A 24,481-nucleotide genomic window follows, 5' to 3' on the forward strand; every position below is an offset into this window, starting at 1 on the left:
AACACACTGGAGAATTCAAATAACTGTATAGGTAAAAAAACAATATGAAAATGACTTTAAAATAAATATATTTAAAATTTTAAGTTCCCCTAAAATATAGGAAATAATAAAATCCAAAGGGCAAGAGTAAAACATAATGGGGGTGGGTGTGGGGAAGGGCAGAGTTAAAAAAGAACCAAATAGAATTTCTAGAAATAAAACAGTGTTTAAATAAAAATAACTCAGTGGAAGAGTTAAATAGCTGATAACACTGCTGAACAGAGAATTAGTGAATTGGAAGACATATTGGAAAGTACCCAAAATACAACTCACAGAGTTAAAGTCATGGAAAATATAAAGGAATAGTTAAGAGACATGAAGGATAAAATATGACGGTCCAATAGAGATATTAGAAATTCCAGAAAAAGAGAACAGAGAGAGAAGAAATATATAAAGATATAATGGTGGAGAATTTTCCAGTATTGAATGCAGAAATGAATTCTTAGTAAGAAAGAACACAACTGGATTTCTGAGCAGAATAAATAAAAATAGGTTTATACCTAGACACATTGTAGTGAGCACATCAAAGAGAAAAGTCTTAAAAACATCAAAGACAAAAGTCTTAAAACATCAAAGAGAAAAGTCTTAAAAGCTATCAGCATTATGACAATCAGACCGGCAGCAGGCTTTTCATTAAGAGCAATAGAAAACAGAAGATATATAATTATAGCCTCAAAATGCTAAAGGAAAATAACCCGGATAATTATCATTCAACGAAAAAGGTGAAATAAAAACAACTTCAGATATAAATGAAAGAGAGTTTACTATTCACAATAAATCCCTGCTAAAAGAATTTCTAAAAGATGTACTTCAACAAGAAGGAAGTTGAACCCAAAAGCGAGAATTGGGCTCTCAGAAGCAATACTAAGCAAAGAAATTGGTAAATATGTCCATAAATCTAAATAATAATGATGATACTATTTTGAAAGAGTATAAAATATGATGGAACTGATAAATACTAATCAATAAATAACATGAAGTATGGGGAAGAGTTGGATCACATTCTAAGATCCTTCTACTGTTTGAGAGAACAGAATACAGATTGAATTTAGTCTTTGTTAAGTAAAATATGCGTGTTTTCAAAAAGTTAAAGTTAACTCATTTCTCTAGAAATAGAGAGTTTAACTTCCAAACCAGTAGATAAGAATATTTTTAAAAACAGAGATAATAAAGAAAACTTTATCAATGCTATAGAAGGCATGAAAGAGGGTAAAGCAAAAAAGGAAAAGAGGGAAAGTGAAAGAAAAAACATGGTAAATAGAAAACACAAAATAAGATGATATAAGTCCAAATGCATTAATCACAATAAGTGTAGGCATATCAAACTTGCCCATTAAAGGAGACTTTCAAATTGGATTTTTTTAAAAATCCAGGACTAAGCTGTTCACAAAAGACTTGCATAAAACATGAAGTCACAGAAAGGTTGAAAATGAAGATATAGAACAAGATATGCTAGGCAAATATTAACCAAAGAGAAGCTAGGCTAATAATATTGATATCAGACAAGAATTTAAGAGCAAAAGCATTAATAGAGATAAAGCAGGACATTACTTATTGATAAAAGGAACAATTCAACAGGAGATTTACTAATCAGCAGACTGGGAAGATATTGCCCGAGCAGCTGGAGTCCAACCAGGGCAGCCTCCTCTCCCCTTCTGAGGCGCTGAGGAGCAGCTTTCTGCTCTGACTACATATGCATTGGCTTATACCCATCTGGGCACAGTGTGCCCAGCCTATCTTGTGAACACCAAGACAGGGCACTGCTGGAAATAAACATGCTATTTTTCTCATGTATAGCTTATACTTGTTTATTTTAAACTTTTAGTATTCGGATTTTGCAAAGTCTAGAGGTGAGAAGACGAAATCACTAACCAGAGTTCTCTAATAATGAGCAAGGGTAACAAATGGCTGAGAAAGAACCGAATCCTCCATGGGGCTCAAAAATATCCAATACCACTGATGTGCCCTTGGTGTTTCTCTCAAACTCACTTCCATGAGTGGGAAGGACCTATGGGATTCTGAGATTTGAGGCCAAAGTGGAGAGTTTGGTATATGGCCTTTAGTGGATCATGTGACAGGGAAAAAAAGTGGTAAAAAGCTGGGTGAGACTTACCATCCACAGAAGTCCTCACTTCTGAAACTGGATCAGAATCTGGTTCAGCCTCAACCTAACCTCCTCTTGTGTATCATTGTCCCTTACGATCTATTACACTGTGATTGGTCCATGACACTCAGCAGTATGGCCTTACTGGCCCCGTCCTTCAACTGTGCCAGCACACTCTTGGGCCAAGGCCTTCCCCTTCATAATGGAGTTGTTTTACTCAAGAGTTTTTACCTGCCCATCCTTTAGGGTGTTTGTGAGTTTATTTCTGTGACATACACCTCTTAGGATTTCTGCCCAGCATCTTTGGGAACTATTCTTCCTACCCACAGGGATGGATTCCTGGAATCCATTTGGTCCATAGTTGATTGAAGCAAGGTCAGATGCCCCATACAAAGTGAGCCAATCAGATTCTTGCTCTTGGAAGTTGGGAATTTGAATGGATAAGGCTGGCATGCTTACAAGCAGAGTCACATTAATTGCATCATGAAGGAGAAGGCAAATGGGCTTTGGCTTGTTGAAATGCAAAACTGCCTTGGCTTCTGCCCTTCCCAAGCCTGGATGTGTGAGATACTCCTGGATATTCTCAGTAAACATCCCTTTGTGCTTAAGCTATCTTGGGTGACTTTCTGCCACTTGCAGCTTTATTAACATGGCTTATTTAAAGAAGGGATCTCCTCTTCGGTAGGAAGTGTCTTCTCCTAGAAATTCATACAACTGCCAGTTCAGAAGCTTCGGTTCATTGTGGGATAAGGGCTCCAATAACGGTGGCAGGTCAGCCTACCCCAGAGCAGGTACTGAGCCTTTCTGTCATCCACTGAGTAGGACTGTCTTGTCTCATACCAGGAGAAGCAGCTGGAAGCCTCTGACCTGGGCTTTCCCTGACTAGCAGGCAGCCTGGACTTCTACTAAGCCAGAGGCAATAGGTACACCAAGTGCCACATTGACGGTGTTGGGCCAGGCAACTGGTAAACTACTCCAGGTTAAAAAATATGTTGAAAGGACTAACCAGAGAATCCAGGCAAGAACTCATAGAGAGTTTTTGTGTATTCTAGAGCTTCATCTAGAGGGCGGGCTCTCTGAAAACGCTGGCTATACCTGATCCTGTAGAGTGCCGTTCCTCATGGACTTTTCAGTGTATCTGATCCTGCATTCTACCTGTATTTTCCATGTACCATGAGTTTATCTATTCCTGTGGGTGGTACTCTCAGAGACCATGGATATATTTGATCCTGCTGGTAGTTTTCTAGGAAACTATTGCTGTATCTGCTTGTATAGGGTGGGTCCTTATAGTCCACCCTATATGATAGAGTACCTGACCCTGTGGGAAGATGTCCTTGGGGCCACAGGTCTACCTGGGCTGCTGGTTGGTGGTACTGCTTGTGTGGGCATGGCATCCTCGGGGACCATAGCCATACCTGGTCCTAACCAGCAGAGCTTTCCCATTCTTATCAAGACATCCTGTATGGAAACAGCCTCCCTTCTTAAAAATAAACACCACCACAGACGAGTGCCAACTAATAAAGTTAGAAGCAGTTATAGAATTAGAAAATACACCGTTTTGAAACCACTGTGGTCATAATTGATCCGGGCAGTATCATCAGTGGATGCTAAAACCACTGGACAAAAGCTGCTTCGAGAACAGGATATTCACTCGGTGTCAAAGTTGCCCCCATGGATAATGTATTAATCATCAAGGGGGAAAAGTACTTTTACAATGGAGAAATCTGTATGATAGCACCTTAAAAATGATCAAACTTAGCATCACTAGTAATGTGAGAAACTAACATCACATGCCCTGATGTGATGGCTGAGAAGGAACATCACTGATGGGGTATTCCTACCCAAAATGTTTAGCCTAAATTTCATCATGAGGAAGTCCAAACTGAGAGGCATTTTGCCTGGACTTTCCAAAACTACCACATTCATGGGGAAAAAAAAGTGCTGAGGAACTATTCCAGAATAAACGAGATTAATGAGACAAAATAACTAAATACAAGATCTTAAGAAAGCATTGGGGGAAGCTATAAAGGACACTGTTGGGACAAATTAGGGGCTTTGAATATGGACTGTATATTACATAAATCTTAAATTTCCTGAAAGTGATAATTGCACTGTGCAGTATAGAAGAATGTCCTTGTTCTTAAAAGATAAATGCTGACGTATTTAGGGGTGAAATGTCATTATGTCAGTACCTAACACAGGAATGTTTTAGAAAGAGAAAAGGAAAAGATAAAGCAAATGTGAGAAACTCACAAATTAGTGAATCTGTGGCAGAGTATATGAGTGTTCATTGAAGCCGTGAACTATTCTGTAGGTTTAAATGTTTTCAAAATAAAATGTCGGGGACAATAAACAATTTAAAAATAAATTCAACAATCCCTGATGAAATAATGGATCTGGTCAATGATAGTAAATAACTGTTGAAACCATTAAGTGAAAAGCTAACAGAGAAAAAAAAGCTGGAGGGAACTTTATAATGGATAGGTTAGGCTGGCAGCAACTGGTTAATCTTAATATTATAAAAAGAGAGAAAACAAGAAATTATGAGGTGCTGCTGTGAGGCACACCACATAAACTATTCTTGCCAAAGAATCAAACCTGAAGCCCCATAACTCTAGGATCTACCAATTTAAATGGACAGAGAAACAAATTAAATGATACTACAGGAGTGCCACTGGCAAAATCCAGAATGAAGGAAATTCCATAGGACAAATGGCCCCCAGTTTCTTCAACAAATTGCAAGGTAAAAAAAAAAAAAAAAAGCGTAACTTATGGAATAAAAGAAACTTAAAGGACACATCAACCACATACAATGAATGTGTGGACCTCGATTAGAACCCGAATCAGGGATATTTGAACGTTGAATGGATATTTAATGAGAGTAAGGAATTACAGTTAATTTTTATTGGGTGAGATGATGGTATTGTCGTTATGTTAAGAGTCCTTAACTTTTGGAAATATATATTGAAATATTTATGGGTGAACTGACTTGATGTCTGTGATGTGCCTCCAGATAATCCTGGGGGAGGGAGTAGGGGCTACAGATGAAATAAGATCAGCCATGTGTTGATAATTATGAAACTAGATGATAGGTCTGTGGAGGGTTTTAAAAATATATTTGAAATTCTCCAGAATAAAAAGTTTTTAAAAATAAATAAACCCAAGCCACTTTAATATTTTCCCAACATATTCTCCTGAAGTAGGCTCTTGACTGTTGGAAAGAATGGCTGTTCCCTCACAAGTAGGGCACATGTGAGGTCAGAGAGAGAACCCTGAGGAGAGAGTAAAACGCAGGGCCACCGTGGAGGGCCAAATGCTCTTTTAAGTGGAGTGCTGTTGACCCTGGGAGGGCTCTGTCTTATGTTTTTTAAAACCAGACCGTGTCCTGTCAGGTGGAAGAAACAAAATGGAATATTTGGGCAGCTCCTTGGCCCAACCAAGGTTAAGGAAGGGGGGTTGCAAAGGCTAGTGGATTAGACCCCCGGCCGAGGGAGGTGATGTCTCTTTTTGTGAGACTTTGTTCAAGCTGAGGTCTGAGATCATATGTCAAGGATCGGTTTGAGGAATGGCTGCTCCACTAAGGAGGGCGTGCTCTCTTGAGACCTGAAGGGCTTCAAGGGCAGACTCCCCAGGTCTCAGTGCCTTCGTCCTTAGTGCTCCAGGTATCCGGTGAAACAGAAACAGAGGTCCTGACCCATCCTACCCCACTCTCATCTTCGTATAGCCCCCTTCCTAGGTCCGTCTTCTTCCCATCCCATTCCTCTTTCCTCTCTCATTCTCTGGCCCATTTTCATTCCTTCCTTCCTCAAGCCCCCTCCTCATCTGCATTCTTCATTCCCTGTCCTCTGCCCTACCAGCCACCCCAGTTCAGTGTCCAAGAGAAGGACAGCTTTTATGTGGCTTGTAAAATTCTATTATATCTGTATTCAAAACCTAGCAGCTGAGAAACACTGGTAATAAGCGTGTTATTAAGCGTGTAAATACACTTCCACTCCAGGGCCTCCAAGGGGTGGGGGCTAGATTCTCAGCCGGGGTGTCTCCCCTGCCTGGAAGTCCCTTCCCACCTGGTCTCCAACCCAGACCTGGACCTTGCGCCAAGGCCCAGCCTCCACCAGTCTCCAACCACCACCGTCCTGCAAAACCCAGACTCTTGGAGAAAGGGGGCGGGGGAGAGGGCCAAAGAAAAAAAACATTAGGAAAAAAACTCCCACCCAGAGAGCATTCTTTCTGCAGCACTCAGGAAAAAGGATGTCTCACAGGGGACGGGAAGGCGAAATTTTTTCACATCCAAATGGATTGCAATTTCCCTCCATTTAGCACCTGAAGGTAATTAGCTCGAAGAGACTGCCGAGTGCGAAACACGTTCACGGAACATTAACTCTCACACATTCTCCAGTTGCAGGGAATTAATAGGAAAGATTAAAGTTTAAAGAGAGCAAAATGCCATTACCTCGCCAGCCACCTCTCTCCGCGGCAGTATCCAGCCCCCAAAAACCTTCAGCCACTGCTTGGGCCCGGGGCTCCAGTCTCAGCCTCCAGCCTGGCTGGCTGGGGCATCTGGGTGTGCCCCGTCAGGAGTGCTAGCATGTGCTCATGTGAACACGTGTGCAAAACAGGGCAGCTCTGACCCTCACAAGGCCAGTGCAGCTGACCCCCTCCCATCACCACGAACTTTGAGGTGAACAGGGACAGGTGTGCTCTCTTATAAGCTGACACCTGGCACTGGTGTGTGTCAAGGCCCTGGGGGATAGAAAGTGCTAGGAAGGGTCATGAGCATGGGTGTGCCCTGTGATTTGGGGGTAGAGGGTGAGATCTGCCAGCTTGGCTAGCAATCAAGAGATGGAGGGTGCCACTCCACCTCGCGTGTATATAGAGGCACTTGGGTGTGGTGGTGGAGGAAGTTACCTCCTTGCTCCACTCCTGTGAGACAGGCAGGACGCACAAACGTGTGCACACACTCAGTCTCCCACAGTCACATACAGACGGCCTTTGCCACTCTGCTTTTTTTCAAAGTTTATGAAGGCTTCAAATTCAAGAGGTTTCTGTGTTGCTTCGGTATTTTAGGAAAAGATGAGAGACAGAGAGAGAGAGAGGGAGTGGGGGAGAGTGTGTGAGGGAGAGAGAGGGGCAGAGGCAGGCAGGAGAGAGAGAGCTCGAGATGAAATTGAGACATGGAAGAATTTATTGCCCAGAAAATTCCATTCTGCTATCTGATTCAAAAAGTCCAGTCCCCCCAGCTTCGGAAAATCTATTTTCCACATTTTAATACCCTGCAGAACAGTCCTCATAACTCATCCGAGTGTGTTAAGCACAGTTTTATTAGATCTGAAACAAATTTTGGTGGGGAGATACTATAGGTCATTAACCATGGAGTAATTTTATCCTTGTTTCCCTAATGATGCCATAATGGCGAGCGAATTTCTTAACTAAAGACCAAAGAACATTTTGAAGGTCAGTTTCATCTGTGAGCTCCTTCAAGCGCTTCTCAGAGAAGATTGGAAAACTCGCCGATTTTTTGAAGAGTCATTAATAATGTGAAAGCTGAAAGCACCCTCCATTTGCGTTCCTGCTTTTTACCTTTTAATTTTATATCGTCCCCGCTCAGAGCCCCGCTCCCACTCCTTCACCCCCCTCCAGACCTCCCACCCGCCTACCCGCCCCAAGCAGGGAACAAGGCTGCCCAGTACTAGGTACCAGGCTGGCAAGGAGGGGTAGATGGGGGGCTGCAGAAGAGACGCGGAAGAGCTGGGGAGGCCAGAGAGACCCCTCTGGCCAGGGCACCCCACTGAGATGGGGGCCATTGCTTATACCCAGAATGTGTGCCCTGTGTGAGAGTGTTGTTGTAGGTAAGGTGTGTGCGTGTGTGCGCGCATACACTTGCACGTGTGCAAATATGTGTTGGAGGGGACAGAGGTCTCTGGATTGCATGCTGACTGTGCACACACGTTAGGGACCAACAGGGGTTTAGTGGTCTCTAGAGGTGGATGTTCCCCATTGGAAGTAGGCTGGGAAAGGGGACTGAAGCCCCATACTGAGTCCAGCAGCTCAGGCAGTGCGTCAGTTAGGAGGCTTTTGGTCTGTTGGTAGGGCAGGGGTCTCCCAGTGGAGATGGACACCATGTGGAGAGCTTGAGAGTATTTATAGCATGTTGTGAGCCCTGCATGTGTACATATTTGTGTGTGTGTATACGTGCGCATGTCCTGGGGTGGTGAAGTCTTCAAGGCAAGGGTCCCAAGGCCCCTCCCCACTAGTAAATATCTAGACACTGGAGACAGTGACCATTATCTCTGGTCCCACCTCTTACTCCTTGGTTCATTCACCCCCTTTTTCCCCAGGCCTGCAGCCCCTCATTTACCCACTTCATTCACCTCCTGATCTCCAACCCTGGCTCCTTGGACCCCCTAGTTTCATCCCTCACCCCACCCCAAGCCCACATACCCCTACCTCCTCACCCATCAGCTGGCTGTCAGTGCAGGGTGCTCGGCCGGGAGCTGTGATGGGGCAGTGCTTCTGTGTGTGTGTGGGTTTGGGAGGAGGGGGCGGTGTGGTGACACTCCGTGCTCCCAGATGTGGTGGCAGCGATAATTCCAATTTTATGCCTTTGTTATGGCTTTAATCACTTTCTTTATGCGTTTTGTTCCAGCGATCAGGGAGAGACACCTGATAGGCAAAGAGGATACCAGGGGAACCATTTTTATTTGGAATGTGGTGAGAAGTCTAATTAGAATCTGAATTCTGCTGAGCCTTGAAATGGCCAGCACTTTATCCTGATCGCCTTAGATATTGTTTCGAGTCAATCATCTGTCATGGTGCGGCAGGAGAGCCTCTCCCTTCACACCACATTCCCTCCCGCTGCAGGCCTGGCCAGGGCACTGGGGGGTGGGGAGGCTCAGGGCTCCTACCCTCATAGGGGGTGCAGCTCCTCCTTCTCCAGGGGGCTCCCTGTTTTGTATGACTTGCCCTCCCCTAGCAAGTCATCTGTGCTGGGGTGCTGAGTTTGAGTTCATGGGGGGCTGAAAGAAGAGGGTGCTGAGGGGCCCGTATTAGAATTAGGAAGTATTGGGGTGGGGCCAGGCTAGTCTGAGGCACTTCCTAAGTGCTCCCAGCACACTGTCCAGCCCCTTGCGTCTCTATCAATGCCCTACGGTTTCTCTCTCATCTCTTTACTGTCCCCCAAACATATTGTCTCTTCCACCTGCTCACCATACCCCAAACTCACTACTTCTGCTACTCGCCAGACCTCCCTTTGGAGAGATACCAACCCAGCGTAGGCCGCACATGCAGCTCCACTTCTCTGACTTTGCTCACTCCAGTTCTGCTGCTGGAATGCTGTTTAGAACTCCTGCCATCTGTTAAGTTCCTAGACCAGTTCCACCTCCTCCAGAAAGCCTTCCCTGACCACCTGAATCCATAGTGGTGAGCTCCCTGAGAGGTGGGCCAATTACAATTACAGCATGGGCTCAGCGTGCAATGCCACGCTAGCTGCACATCCCCTCTCCCACTAGATCTCCGGTCCATTTATCTCTCTCCTGGCTTTAAATGATTTCCAAATGTCCTCTCTTTTTCTTTAACTATTTTGATATATGAGTGTTTCTTAAATCCCCTCAAACCCATTTGAACATGGCAAAATGAAAGTAGAAATAAATATCACTTTTAATGACAATTTTATCTCCCCAACCACACTGTGAGCTCCCCCAAGTCTGACCATTTCCTCCCTGTATCTTGCCTTTCCACACCCTAACTATGAGCTTAGGAGACTAGGCACGCAGCGGTGAGCTGCACCATCATCTCTAAAAAGCCACAGATCACTGAGGCTTTCTGCCTCCTGCTTCCCCTCATCCCACCACCCTACCCCTCCACCACCCATACCTACCAAGTGGTAGATATGACCAATGACCACCATGGGGGACTATTTGTATCAGAAGTAAGTGCTGTTTCCGGCAGAAGGAAAACAACCAACATGCCCCGTGACCAATGTCTCTATGGGAGATGGCCTAGTGGGTTGGTGTCTCCTTGGAAGGTCAAGGATCCCCATATGGTCAACATTGTGAGTCCTTTTTAGATGGTTGGGGTACTCAGTGTCCACCTGGCTGGTCAGTGTGCCCCATGGAGCAGTGTCCTCACTGATGGTCAGTGTCATCATGAGCCTCATGGATGGCCACTGCCCTCTAGAGATTGTCAGTGTAGTGAGCATGCCTTATGGATGGTCCAAGAAGCAGTGTAGCCAGACCTCCCAATGGAGAGATACTCAGACTCAAAGGGTCCCCAGAAGACTCTTCTCAACCTCCCCACCTCCCCGTCCCCATCTGGACTCCACTTCTAATGCAATCCTGACTTGTTTTGTTCCTGGATGGTATCTTTCCCTGTTTGCCCCTCAGCTCTCCCTGGTCTCTGTATTCTGGGCAGGGAGTGGAGGTGGCACCGGCCATGGTCTAGCAAACCTGGGGCTCATGGTCAGGACCTGGGAATGGTTCTCTAGAGTGGACTGTCAGGATTCTAGTCCTTCCTCTCTCCTGGCAGCCCTCATCCAGAAGGCATGGTTATACTGGCACCACACTGATGAATGGAGAGTGAAGAGCTGCAGGAAGAAGGAAAGAAGGGATCCAGAACTGGGGGTCTTTATTTATAGGGGAAGGCAGGACAGTGGCTGGAGGGACTTAGAGCAAGCTTCTAGTGGGAAATTGCAATCTGCCATTAACATCTAGGTAAAAATTAATATATCACTCAGGCCCCTGCAGGGAAGAAGCAGAGGCCCTGGCAAACTCAGTGTGCCCATGCCAAAAGGTGGGGGTGTGAAGGTGCCTTGTTCTCTGGCTGCTGTTTCTCCATCCACACAAGTGGGGAGAGATCAGCCTCCAGGCCCAGGGAGCGTGCGTGCTGGGCGTGAATGCCTGTGGGTGGGAGGACAGAGATGCCAAAGCTGGCAAAGGCCTGGCCTTTTCCCATCTCAGACACCCTCAAGGCACTGTCCTCTCTCTACATCCAAAGCTAGGCTACAGTGGGGGTAGATGAAAGGAAGGAAAAACTGTTGGATAAAAAGAAATTCAAAAAAAAAAAAGTAAGTGAAATATTCAAACTGGAAAGTGATATTATAGAAACTGCAGCCCACGGCTCAGTGCATTCAAATTTATTCAAACTCGGCGCCTGACAGTGATGGATGCGGCAGCTTTTCCCACAATATGGAGAAGGCGCGGGGGCATTTAGGACTGCAAGTCCCCTCCGGGAGGGTGGGGGTCCACACCACCTCCTGTGCATTGCTCTTCCTAAATGGGAAGTGAGGTGCTGGGTCCCATCCTCTCTGCTCCCCTGATCCCCACGTACTTCCTGTACCCCAGGGTCCTGGGAGTCCTGGAGGACCTGGCATCACTAGCCCAAGTGCTTGGGGTCTGGCTGAGGACAGAGGCGGCAGGCTGTGGATCAGAGTGCTCTCCAGTCCAGGGAAGGGGATGTCCAGGAAACAACTGGACAGCGATGTGGACTGCACCAGAAAGAAGAGCGTGGCTGTGTGGTTTGTAGCCAAAAAATAGCATGAACCCAACAAGCCCCCAAGTGTGTGGAGATCTGAGGGTCTTGGGGATCCCAAGTCAGGGAGCAGTTCATCTCATTGATTCCCACTTTCTCCCCAGGCCAGGTCAGCAGCCACTCCATCCAGGAGAGGAACAAGAGGACCTCTGGGGAAACGGCAAATCTGGGGGCTTGCTCTGAGCAGTGGGCATGCGACGGAGTGTCCGTGAATGCTATGCCCTGGGGTTCATCTATGCACTGGTATCCCCTGCTCTCGGGAACACCTTCCAGCCTGGCGTTAGCTGCCTGCCCTCTATCTGCACTTGCCCCAGCCCCTCTCCAACCTCCTGATCAACACAGCCCACGTCTGTTCTCAGGCCCCTCCCTTGGGAACCCGTGGGGATACTGTCACTCCTTACAACTCACTCCTCCCTTGGCTCCCTGGCCCATTGCACTCTTCTGCTTCTCCCTCATCTCTGACACTCCTTGTCTGTCTCTTTTGCTTCCCACGCACTCCCCCAAGTTGAATATAGTGCAAAGCCTGAACTTCAGCTCTCCACTGTCCTCTCCCTGCAGCCTCTCAGAAGACCTCATGCACTCCAGCACCTTCAGCAGGTGATGGAAACGTCTACCTGTGGCTCACTTCAATTCAACCATCAAATTGCTTTTGAGTGCCTACCATGCGCCAGCCACCAGGTGAGGCATCTTCCTCTGCCTTTAACTTCTACCATTTCCAATTGTTCCACACACTGCTGCCAGATTAATTTTCCTAAAGCACAGCTCTGATCATGTCACTCCCCTGCTCAAAAACCCTCAATAGCTCCCCATTGCCTACTAAGTAAAGTACAAACTCCTTACTCCGATATTCAGAGTCCTCTGTGATCTGGCCCTTGCCTGCCCCTCTCTCCAAGCTTTCTCATTACTCCCCTTCATGCTCATATTTGCTAGCCAAATTGGACTCAAGGGTGGTTTCCCTGAGCACTCTCCACCCAGCGATTCCCCACTTCTGTGCACTCGCTCATACTCTTTGCCTGCCACACTCTCCTTCCAGAATGGAACCACACTCCAAACCCCAATTCATCGCTGCCTGTCAATATTCTAAACCCCCGTAAGTCCTGATTCAAGTAAAGCCATCTTTTAAATAGTCCCTGTAAAATGCTTACTAAGTTGCTTGCCAGCTGCTATTATAATTGTTATTATTATTCCCCCCCTCCCCACAACCACCACCAGAAGTGGTTTCTCCTCCCTAGGAACTGTATAGCCCCTCTCTGCAGCTGTCCTGGTACTGTTATTACTTGTACACTTGCCCTACAGCCATCCTGGACTATAAACTTCTTGAGAGCCATGACTAAGTAATGTTCATTTGTGTCCCCCTCCGCCCCTAGCCCACAAGATGTAGTAAACACTTGTTGAATAAGTGAATGAATGAGTGAATAAATGAACCAATACAGCAAAACTGGCTAAGACATGGCTATGTGACACAGACTTGGTCCTTCTGAGCTTCCTGTTCTGGACAGTGACCACCTCCAAGTTCCCTGTCATTACTCCTGGCCCTCCTGACATGTGTCCAGGTGAGCTGGGATGCACATGTGCAGGCTGTATGACAGGTGTGTCATCCCTCCAGAGCAAGAGGGGAGTGTGGCAGAGTTCAGCCTTCCCAACTCATCAATCAAAGGGCACTTACTGACAGCTCCTGAGAGCCAGCCCTGGGCTCTGCTGGGGGGCAGGGATGAGCAAGGGCTGAGAGCTGCCCTCTGGGGGTTCACAGTCTAGTTGCTCCTTGCAGACAGGGCCTGCTTCTCCTGCTGTGACTCTCCGACCCCAGGAACTCAAAGGACTGCAGCAGTCATTGACGGGCAGGCTGATGCACGGGGCCAGCCCTTCCCTCCCGGCTGCCCGGAATGCTACTCAATCCAGAAGTGGCTCTTTCACCCTTTGATGTAGATCTTGCTGCCCCATGCAGATTTGCACTCCTCTGTTGCCTTCTGCACAATTCTCTGCTACAGATCCCAGAACAGCACAGCTTAAAGCTGCCGAACGGATGGTGGAGGGACGCCGTGAACAGTTTGACTAAATAAATGACTACATGAGCAGCTAACGGAACGCACGGATGAAGAGAGTGCCGAGTGGATGGGCACAAATAACACTCCTCAGCATTTACTGAGCAACTACTGTGTACCAAGCACTTCTCTCAGCCCTGTAAGTACCAACTACCATGACCCCGCTGAGGAAGACCAAACAGAGGCTCAGGGAGGCAAAGCCACTTGTGTGAGAGCGCCCAGCTTCTCGGTGGCAGGACCTGGGTTTCTAACCCAGGCACAATCTCCACAGGGTCTCCCCTAAACTCTGCACTGCCTCCAACGACCTGCTGACCAGGGTCATCTCCTGCCTCCCGTACCACCAGCCCTTTGCAGGCTGAGGGGTAAATGAAGCAGACTCCTGGGGAGGAATATTGTAAGGACCCTGAACCAGACTCAGGGTTTTTGCTCCTTCTCTGTCCATCCCCGCTGCCGCTGCCGGCGTGGTGAGTTCAGAAGAGGCGCAGCAGAGGGGCCTTTGTTTCCCCAGCCACCCTCACCCCTGGTCCCTTTGGGGAGGGAGCGGCGCTTCTGGGGCCCACGGCCTCTGCAGAGGCCGGTGCGCTGGGGGGCGCCCCGCGCGTCCCCGCCGCGTCCCCGCCCGGCCGGATACAAACAAGCGCTAACTCCGGAGATTTACAGCGGGCGGCTGGGCGGCGCGGCCGGGCCGCCGGTGAGATATCTCCAAACAGCGCACTAACCACTTTCCATTTTATACCTCACCAGCTTTATAGCATCTTAAGGATTTCTGTGCACGGCTGGCTTCCTGCCCAGGGAAAAAACCCAGCCTTGTAAATAAATACTAAATATATATGAACAGAGCGACGCGGGGGAGGGGGAGGGGTGGGGTGGGGGGTGGCAGCCCAGGGCCCGGTGACCGAGGGGGAGGAGGGGGGCAGGGCTGTATTGGGGGGTCTGAGACAAAGGCGACAGGAAAAAGCAGTTGGCAGGCAGAGGGAGGGAAACTGAGACAGCCACGGAGGTGGAGGTGGAGAGAGACAGGTGGAGGCAGAATGGAGGCGCTGCACACAGAACCTGCCTCGTGTGTGTGTGTGTGTGTGTGGGGGGGGGTGACAGACTGTGCCACGATGTGCTCCAAGGAGAGGGTGTGTGTTCGCGAGTGTGCACGCATGTGTGTGTGCCGTGTGCGAGCTGGGGTATTTGGTGCGGGTAGGACTGTGCCAGGGGCATGCTGGACTGTTGGAGGGCACATGGGCAGAATGTCTGGGCTAGGATATGGGGGTGTCTTTGGGTGTCTTGGGGTGGGCAGGGGCCGGGGAAAGCTGAGTAGTGAGCTCCCGTAAGCCAGGATGGGCGTTCAAGAGTCTGTGTTGGATCTGAAAGCAAGTGTCCATTTGTGTGTTGGGGGTTGTTAGGGTTGGATTTGAGGTGCTGCCAGGTGGTCACGCCACCTCCTTCCCATCACCCCTCCTTGCATCTTCCCGGAGGTTCTGGGACCTTCTCTGCAAAGATCATTGAGGAGAGGGTCCCGGATGCTGACTGAAGCCCCTGTACTACCTCTGTCCCAGCTCTGAGGTCTCTGGACAGAAGCCAGAGTCCAATTTGGGGGCAGGAGGGAACATCTCTCCCCTCTTCGGGGACCCAGCGATCCCTTCTCATTCCCCCCTTGTCTTTGATATTAAGTATTCAAACCTCATTTACATCCTTATTTTTCAATTTGCTGCCACAGTAGTTTAATTTATTCGATATAATTTCTTTTTCTGAGGGGACATTAATCATTGCCCTGTGCTTTTGGGCGCCTGTGGGATCTCTGAGTGTGTGTGTGTGTGTGTGCGTGTGCGTGTGCGTGTGTATGATCTGTGGGGGCTGTGTGTGTCTGTGAGTGTGCACCTGCACGCGTGTGCATCTGTGCCCGTGTATACTATATGTCTGTGTGTGAGGTTTAAGTTTGTTATGTGTGTGTTGTGTGTGAGAGCGTAAGTCTGCGTGAGAGCATTTTATGAGTGTGACAGAGGTGAGGTGGGTGTGTGGGGCTGGGTGGGTAATGTGGGTGTGCTAAATCAGGTCCTCTTCTTCGGAATCTTCCTAGCCCTTCCCAGGATGTCAGCAAGGAGGGGAAGAGGGCAGAGAACTGGGAGACAGGAGATGCTGTCACACCAGCTCTGGCCTTCCTTGGACTGAACAGCAAGTTCAAGGACAGCCCCTGCCCTAGGATGCTCTCAAGAGTGGGTTCCTTCTGATGTCTCCTGCTGGGCTCATGCTGGTTTTCCTTTCCTGAGAGTGTGCCCAGGACAGCTGTAGCTGGAAATGTTCTAGAATCCATGGTCTTTCAAGAAAATGAGAAACACCAAAGGAAGCGGAGACAGACACAGATGGAGACAGACAGACAGGGAAGAGCCAGGAAGGCCACAGCAGGGGAAGAAAGGAAGAGGGAGGAAGAGACGTGGAGGATGGCGGAGTGAGCGGGAGGGAGGGAGGTGAGCCAGCCGGCGGCGGCGTCTCAGCCCATAAAGTCCCTGGAACGGGAGGAAGGGGCGAGGGAGGCCCGCGCCAGCTCAGGCCTGGTCGCAGCTCGGGCCACCTGAGGGCGGGGGCGCTTTTCTTCCAGGAGCTGAGATGAGTGAAGTGGCCTGGGGGAGGCTTGTTTGGAGAGAAGAGGCAAGAGGAGGGGGTGGGGGGCGGGAGGAGGAGAAGACCCCTCTGGGGAGGGGCATGAGGGAAGGAGAATGTCTTGGGACATTCAAGGATACAGGGAGGAAGCTCTCCCATGCCAGCTCCCCTCCCACCCCCAGGCTGTCTGCAAGTCCGCATCTTCCTGAGACCCTCTTCTGGTCTCCAGCCCCAGAAGCCCTCAGTTTCTTTCTCTGGCACGTTCTTAGAGTCTCCCTTCTCCCTACTAGTGGGTCTTGGGGGGAATGAGGCAGGAAGTGATGGGAGGGCCCACTATACGCCAGGCACTGTGCTAGGATTGTACCTGTGACATCTCATTGAATCTCATGACAAGTCCTTGAGAAAAGAATCAGTGTCCGCACTTCAGCAAGGAGGAAGAGAGAGGTCAGGGACTTACCCAAAGTCAGGATTTAAGTCAGATGTGCTGAGGCCAAGGGCTGAGGTACTCCCACTCCCCTCCGCTGCCTCCCAAGGTTGTGTCCAGCCCCACGCCTCCTGTCCTGGCCACTGCACAGATGCACACATGCACACACAAAATGGGATCTGAGACCCAAGGCTAAAGTGGGGAGGCCTTTGGGGGCAGGAGTCCAGAGGCTGGGGTGACCACCTGCAGCTGCTCTCCCAACTCCCCCTACCCAGCCGTGAGGACTCTGTCCGGAGAAGAACCTCCAGCTCCACTGCCTTCAGACCCAGAGAAGGCCCTGCACTGACTGCCTAGGGGCTCCTTTGGGCTGCCTTCCCTCTTACCCAGGGCCCAGCGGCAGATTAAGAACCCCTTCTGATAGGTGGCAGTCATCCCCCTCAGGCTCACAAGTATGCTGGCTCTGTCCTGGGGCCTGGTTTCTACTCCCAGGACCTGGATCAGTTTCAAGCCCAGCTTCAAACAACTATGTCTTGCCCATTTAGCTTCATCTAAATAGTGGCCTGAGGCCCAGGGTTTAGGGGTGGGAGCTTCTTTCTCTTGGTCTAAAATTCTGAAAAACAGACATAATGAGACCTGACCATTCAGGTCCTACCCTAGCATTTGAGCCTCCAAACACCTGATTATTTTGAGTTCTGCAAATTTCTATATTCTGATACCAAACATTTGTGAATTCGAATGTCGCAACCTCTGACTACTCAAGGCATCTGACATCCAAGCATTTAAGTGCACAGGGCATGGAGCACCTAGGGGTTATTGATGGAGTGGCCATGGTTGGAAATCTGAGATGGAAGATGGGTGGGGAGGGGCCTCCCCCTCTATCCTCCTGTCTCCCTCCTGAGTCCCTTCAATTCTCCCCACTTATAGAGACCACTCTGCCTTCCTCACCGTCCAGGGGTTTGGTTTAGTCATCACACCCAGGTCCCCAGCACAGACATGTCACACAGAAACCCACTCGGGTCAGTGATAACTGGGTGATCATGACAGGGGGTCTCTGGGCATGTGGGAGAGGGGGCAAGGGGACAGGCCTGGGGCTGAGGAGAAGGTAGCGTGTTCATTTGAATAATGGGCAAAATCAAATTAATTCTCCATTAAATAGTTGTGAATAAAGGGTTGAAGTCAGCAGTTTCAAACTTGTTTTCCTTAATTACTTTCCGTGTTTAATGTCATTAAGAAGATTAAAAATTCATTAACAAGAGTACTAAAGTGGCAAATCAGGAAAGCGATCACTCCAGGTTAGAAACTCCGCTGAGGCCGCACAGTGAGTCTCCTGCAGGGGGGCATGGGTGGGGGTGGGGGCCGAGAGGGTTGGGGACAGTCACACACTCTCACACTTACACACTGAGACTCAGCAGCAGCAGCATCCGCAGTAGCAGTGGGCACCCACACATCCACACTCACATTTTGCCTCCTCCACTCCCAGGACTTCTGTGATTAAGGGAAGACAGTGTATTAGAATCTGTAGCTAATCAGGCCCCCGACTTCATAAACTGCTCTCCTAAGAAGGGGAATGAAAGATCAAACTTTTGTGACAGGCAATATATGGTCACAGGAATCAGTGTCCTGGTGGGCTCTGAGCTCACTTTCTTGTCTCCTGGGCATCTCTCGGTCTCTCCCCATCTCCCATTCCCTCCTTTCCCACACTAAAGGGCTCTCTTGGGGCAAACCCGATCAGTTTCCTGGGAGGAGCTGCTGTCTTTGAGGCTTAATTATCCTGGAAAAGGATCCCTTTTGTCTCCTCAGCTTGGCGGGGGAGGGATAGGGAGGGGTCATGTTTCCTCTAGGGAGGGGACACAGGGAGACAGGCTACCCTGGCCAGGGAGAGAATAGGGCAGAAACAGTTGGGGAAGTGGGACCCAAGTGTTCAGACCAGTACCCTGACCCCAACCACATAGCCCCCATCCTGGAGAGCCCCATCTCTAGCACCTCATCCTCGCACCCTACCTTTTCTCCCCATCTTGCTGGCTGACTCCCTTCCTCCCAAACTCCAGACTTCATCCCCTTCATCCCTGAGTCAGGCAGGAGTTGGGATGTTCTTCCCTGTAGCTGTCACTAACTCTCTGACTGAATTTCCCTCTTTTTCTCTAGGCTCCTGTCCTCAGGTCCCTTGGGGGTTTAGGTCATCTTGGGTGCATCTGCTTGTGCCTTGGGGCTATGAGGCTATGGTACGGTCCAGGTGGCTGTGCTGGCAATTGAGTGTGTGATTTTGGTGTGATTCTCTGTATGTGTGTGTGTGTGTGTGTGTGTGTGTGTGTGTGTTCCTCTGGTTGTGTGAGAAGAGCTATGATCTCAGCTTGAGAATGTCATGTTAATCATAAACAAATACAGCTGGAAAAGCCTGTGAGGATCCCATTAGGATGAGCCCTCTTATTTTAAAGATGAGAAAATCAAATTCTAAGGAGATGAAGTTCGTCTCCTAGGAATAAACTCAAGAGAAATGAAAACATAGGTCCACAAAAGACTTGTACAAGAATGTTCCTAGCAGTATCATTCATGATAACCAACAGTGGAAACAACCCAAACATCCATCAACTCATGAATGCATACACAAACGTGGTATGGATATTATTATAAATACATGTACATTTTAATATACATACAATGAAATATTATTCAGCCACAAAAAGGAATGAAGTACTGATTCAGGTTACAACACAGATTGATATTGAAAACACTATGTTGAGTGAGAGAAGCCAGTCACACAAAAAAACACATATTGCATGACCCACTTTATACATAATGCCCACAATAAGCAAATAAATAGAGACAAAAATAAATTAGTGGTTGCTCAGGGCTGGAGCGGGGGATGTTGGGGGGGAATAGAAGTGATTGTTAATGAGTATGGAGTTTTTTGGGGTTATTAAAATGTTCTAAAATTTCTTGCAGTGATGGTTCCACAACCCTGTGAATACACTAAAAACCATTGACTTGTACACTTTAAATAGGTATATGGTATGTGAATTATATCTTAAAAACTGTTGTTGTTGTTGTTTTTTAAATGCAGTGGCATGCTCAATGTCCCACAGCAAAGGAGAGTGGGTATGAGAACCTGGTCCGTTGACACCAAGTTTGCTGCTCTTTTCACATGCCCTACAATGCTGCAGAAATCTTGCTGTGGAGGCTCGAAGGTCAAGTCCTGCAGTATGTGGGGGTGTCCACGTAACATGCTGGCTGTTCTGTAAGGTCATCCAGTTTCTCTCTGGAATAGTGTGTGTCATTGTGGTGTACATGTAGATAAGTGGCCCGAGCAGCTCCATGTGTCTCAGCAAGTGCGGCTCTACACCTCTGTATCTGGGCCTGTGCATCTCTCTGTTGTGAGGGTTTGGGTCCACTGGCATGTGAGTCTGTGGCTGCCCATGCATCTCTGCTTATTGGTGGGGCCTCTGTGTGTTTGTCTGCATTTGTAGGTATATCAGGGCATGTCTCTGAATGTCAGTCCATATGTCTGTGTCCGTGAAGCCATGGACTTCATGGGAGTCTGTGTTCATGTGTTTGTGTGTGGCAGTGTTCTTGCCTATGTAAAGTGTCTCAGTGGGTGCCCATGGGTTTCTTCATGTGTCAGCCTATAAGTCTGGGTTCATATGCCTTCACCTCTGGGTCTCTGCCTGTGATATATGTCAGTGCCTTTCTGCATGTGTCCATCAGTATGTCTGTATTCTGATGTCCATGCAGGTCAATCTGTGGAAGCCTGCATCTATGTAGTGGAGACCATGGGCCTGTCCATCTGAGTCCATGTGTCTGAGCCCCTCCTCCAGGCACCAGCCCCAGAAGGTGCCTGCCTCCCCACCCCCTCCTCTGACAGCCGTGGAGAGAGCGTCACAGTAAATTCATGGCTGCCCGGCTGGGAAACAGGCGGCTGTAATGGAAAGGAAGCATGGATTTGCATATTGAATTAAAATTAAGAGCTAATTATGCAAATAAATTATGACATTTGGCAGGAGAATTTGCTTCAAGATCATTTATTACGTTCTTTTTATAACAGTGTGAGCATTTAACGGTCAAAGACAATATTTTAAGGGAAAATTAACGCAAGATTATTAACCTAAAAACAATTCCATGTTAATGAGATGGTGAGCAGGTCCCCCACACACACCTGGGCAGGTCTATGCCTAGGCTGGGAAGGCCTTTTTCTCCTCCCTTCCTTCCTTCCCCCAGTCTGCAGGGGGCTGGGGCTGGATGGAGACATAGGAAGGCAGGGGAAACTTTGGGGGTTGTATCTCCTTAGGTGGGGAGGCCATGTCTGAGCTGACACCCCCACCCGAGATCACAGCCCTGAGCTGAGTTTAGGGGTCACACAGAGGATGAGCTAAGGTCCCACTCCCAGAGACCCCTGGTTTGATGATGACAAACATGGTCTTGGACTTAGGTAGCCCTGTTCTAAAGAGGAATACAAACCTCCCCCCCTAGAAATGACTGCAAATGCCGGTTGGGATGGAACCTGTAAAGCAGCCTCGTTATGCTCCAGCTCCCATTTCCTCCTTCTCCCAGGTTATCGAATCCAAATTCCCTGGTGTCCCCCAGGCTCTGGGAGTTCCAGGCCTCTGAGCTCTCCACATTTCTGAGTTCCATTGTCTCTCGATTTTCCCATGACCTTAATCTATCAGGCTGGCTCTCTTTTTTGAAATTGGCAAGGAAAGGGAGGGCCTAACCTCGGTTTCCCTGTGATCCCCCAACCTATCCTATTTGAAGTTCCACAGGAATTGGTGGGTGATGTCCTCCATGGGCCCCACTCTTCTCCCTGTATTATGATCTGAATGTTGGTGTTCCCCCAAATTCATATGTTGGAACCTAATACCCAGTATGATAATATTGAGAGATGGGACCTTTGAGGGAGTGATTAATCCATGAAGACTCTCTGCATGAATGGGATTAGTTCCCTTATAAAAGAGGTTGAAGGGGGCTGCTTTGCCCCTTCCACCATGTGAGGACGCAGCAAGAAAGCATCATCTTTGAAGCAGAGAGCAAGCCCTTACCAGACACCCAATCTCCTGGCACTTTTATCTTGGACTTCTCAGCCTCCAGAACTGTGAGCAATATTTCTGTTGTACGTAAGTTACCCAGTCTAAGGTATCTTGTTATAGCGGCCTGAATAGACTAAGACAGCTTCCCTGTGTGTGTGTGTAGGGGGGTGCTTGGCATCCGCTCTATTTGATCTTTGTGCTAGCCGTGTGGTCTGCAGACTCTTTTAGGGCAGACCTTTGTCGGCAGAGTGAGCCTGGCAAGAGAGCCCAAGATTTCCCCTTGGGCTCCTCTGCTGGCTGAAAGCCTTGCATTTCCAGAAGGTCCCTGCTTGGATGCAGACATGCCCCCTAAGGGGCAAGATGCTGTCACCTGTCATCACTAGATGCCAGTATTTTGTTCCTCCTGGAGTGGCCACAGGGAGGGACAGCTGTTCCTCACACTGGGTTATACCCCCAGACCCAGCATTTCATTTGAGCTGTGCAGAGCTCCTGAGAGGCAGGGGCAGGTATTACTGGGGCAGAGCAGGATGGCATAAAAGACTAGGGCTTGGACTTAGGAGATCCTTAGACTCAGGAGTCCTGGTTGCACATCATCTGTCTGCTGTTTACTGGCTGGTCATGTCCCTCTGTGCTGGTGTCTGACCTCCAGATCCAACCCCCACTTCTTCCCCCTGGTCAAGGAGGCTGGCTCACAGGGTCTGCATCAATTGTTTCCCTTGGGATTAACTAAAAGGGGTCACTGGCAAGAGGAGAAGGAACTTTTTTGGCTTCCTCCTTTGCTGCGGATTAGCTGCATCTCTCTACTGAAGACCACAGCTCTTCACACCTCCTCACACAAATCTCTCTCCTGGTTTTGGTAATTTTTCTCCTCTGTCCCTTTTAGACCTGGCTTGATGATGGCTCCCAACTCTCACCAGTCCAAGATGCTGCACTGTTGCTTGTACTTTTCCTGCCCATACCCTCATAAGCAGTTGCTTTATTAAACTCTCCTTAGATGACCCAAGTAGTATGTCTTACATTTCCTGCCCAAAACTCTGACTGGTACATTCCCAGAGTGTCTCAACATCCTCATCTGTAAAACAGGGATAATGATATACACCTGACAAGTTATTAGTATACATACAGTGAGATAATGTGTATCAAGGTGCCTTGTGATTTAGAGAACACATACCCACATGCTTATTTCCAGGTAGAAACTAGACCAGAAAGTAGGTTCGTGTTGAAACCATCTCTGCTAAGAAGATTGTGTGTGACCTTGGATAAGCCACTTCCCTTCCTCTGGGCCTGTTTGCTCATTGATAACGTGCAGAGGCTGAACCCCTAACTTTAAGGTCCAGCTGTAGAAAGTGATGATTCCATGCTTATTTTGCTGTTGAGAAAGAGAAGGGACTTACCCAAGGTCACACAGCAGGTTCATGTCCACCTGCCTGAGAGTCTATCTGGGACATAGAAACTTGGGTGGGACCCCACTGTTGGACCTTGGAGACATGGTGAAGTAGACAGACCTGGCCAGAGGTGCCTAGGGCCAGGGGACTGCCCCACATCCAAGCAGCTCTCTCTGCCTCCTAGGGCAGGGTGGACTGTCCCCTGGAGAGACAGGGTGGGATTATTAATAACAATGCTAATAAGAGAGAGAAAACAAAGCCAGCAGGGCCTGAACATTTTTTAAATAAAGAAATTTCCCTCATCTCGTGGTTAATTTAAAAGGTTTATTTCTTGAAATGAATCCTCTTCATCAAACCCCCGATCCTTGAAGATCGGAGGCAACTGCGAGCACTGGTAATGAATTGATTTGTAACGTGAGCGACACGGCGTCCTCCCGCCTGCCCGTGCCACTGCAGGCCCTTAATCTGCAGCATTTAAGGGGGAATGAGCTTCTCTATCTCTTAACCTGAAACCCGGCACCAGGCAGTGGAGCCAGTAGGCAAGGCCCAGGCTCAGGCCCGTGGACGCCCCCACCTGGAAGGCTCTATCTCGCCGGCCCCCTCCCCCATCTCCCAGCACCTCTCACCCTACCAACACAGCCCACCACTAACCTTAGCCACCCATAGCCACACAGACCCACACACACCTGAACAGACACAGCACACACTCACACACAGTTACACTGACCCATAATCAGACCACACTTGCACTTATCCACACAATCCTACAAAGTCACACAGTCTCCCTCAGGCATAGGATTCAGAAATATAATTAAGCCAATCACCCACACCTATTCACATAAGGCATCCAGTCATAGCAGTGCATCCAGGCTCGGGTACCCAGACACACAGGAGCACATACCCTGGACATGGGACCCACATGTCTACACACATGACAATTACTGTGCGAATACTTAGCAGTGTGGGGACATGGCAATAGCACGGCTTTGAGCCACAGAACTGGATTTCAATCTAAGTCCCATTGTTTCCAATCTGTTTGACCTTTCTCAGTCTCAATTTCTTCATCAGTGGAGTGGAGGCAACAATATCTCCCTCATGGGGTTCTTGTGAGGACTACGTTATATGTAAAGCTCTTATTAAACTATTAGCTTTATGAAGGCAAGGACTTTCACGAATGCGACAATGTATGTTCAGTATTCAATACAGCTTTGGCATACAGGAGGTGCTTAATAAATGCAAGGTAATATCATAATTGTCATCCACTACTGTATCCTCAACAACTATGATAGTGCTTGATATACATTTTTAAATAAATATATGTTGTCATGCTTAGCTCATAGTCAGTAGTAATAGAATGG

This window comes from Cynocephalus volans, chromosome 7 (assembly GCF_027409185.1).
Source record: "Cynocephalus volans isolate mCynVol1 chromosome 7, mCynVol1.pri, whole genome shotgun sequence".
Taxonomy (NCBI): domain Eukaryota; kingdom Metazoa; phylum Chordata; class Mammalia; order Dermoptera; family Cynocephalidae; genus Cynocephalus; species Cynocephalus volans.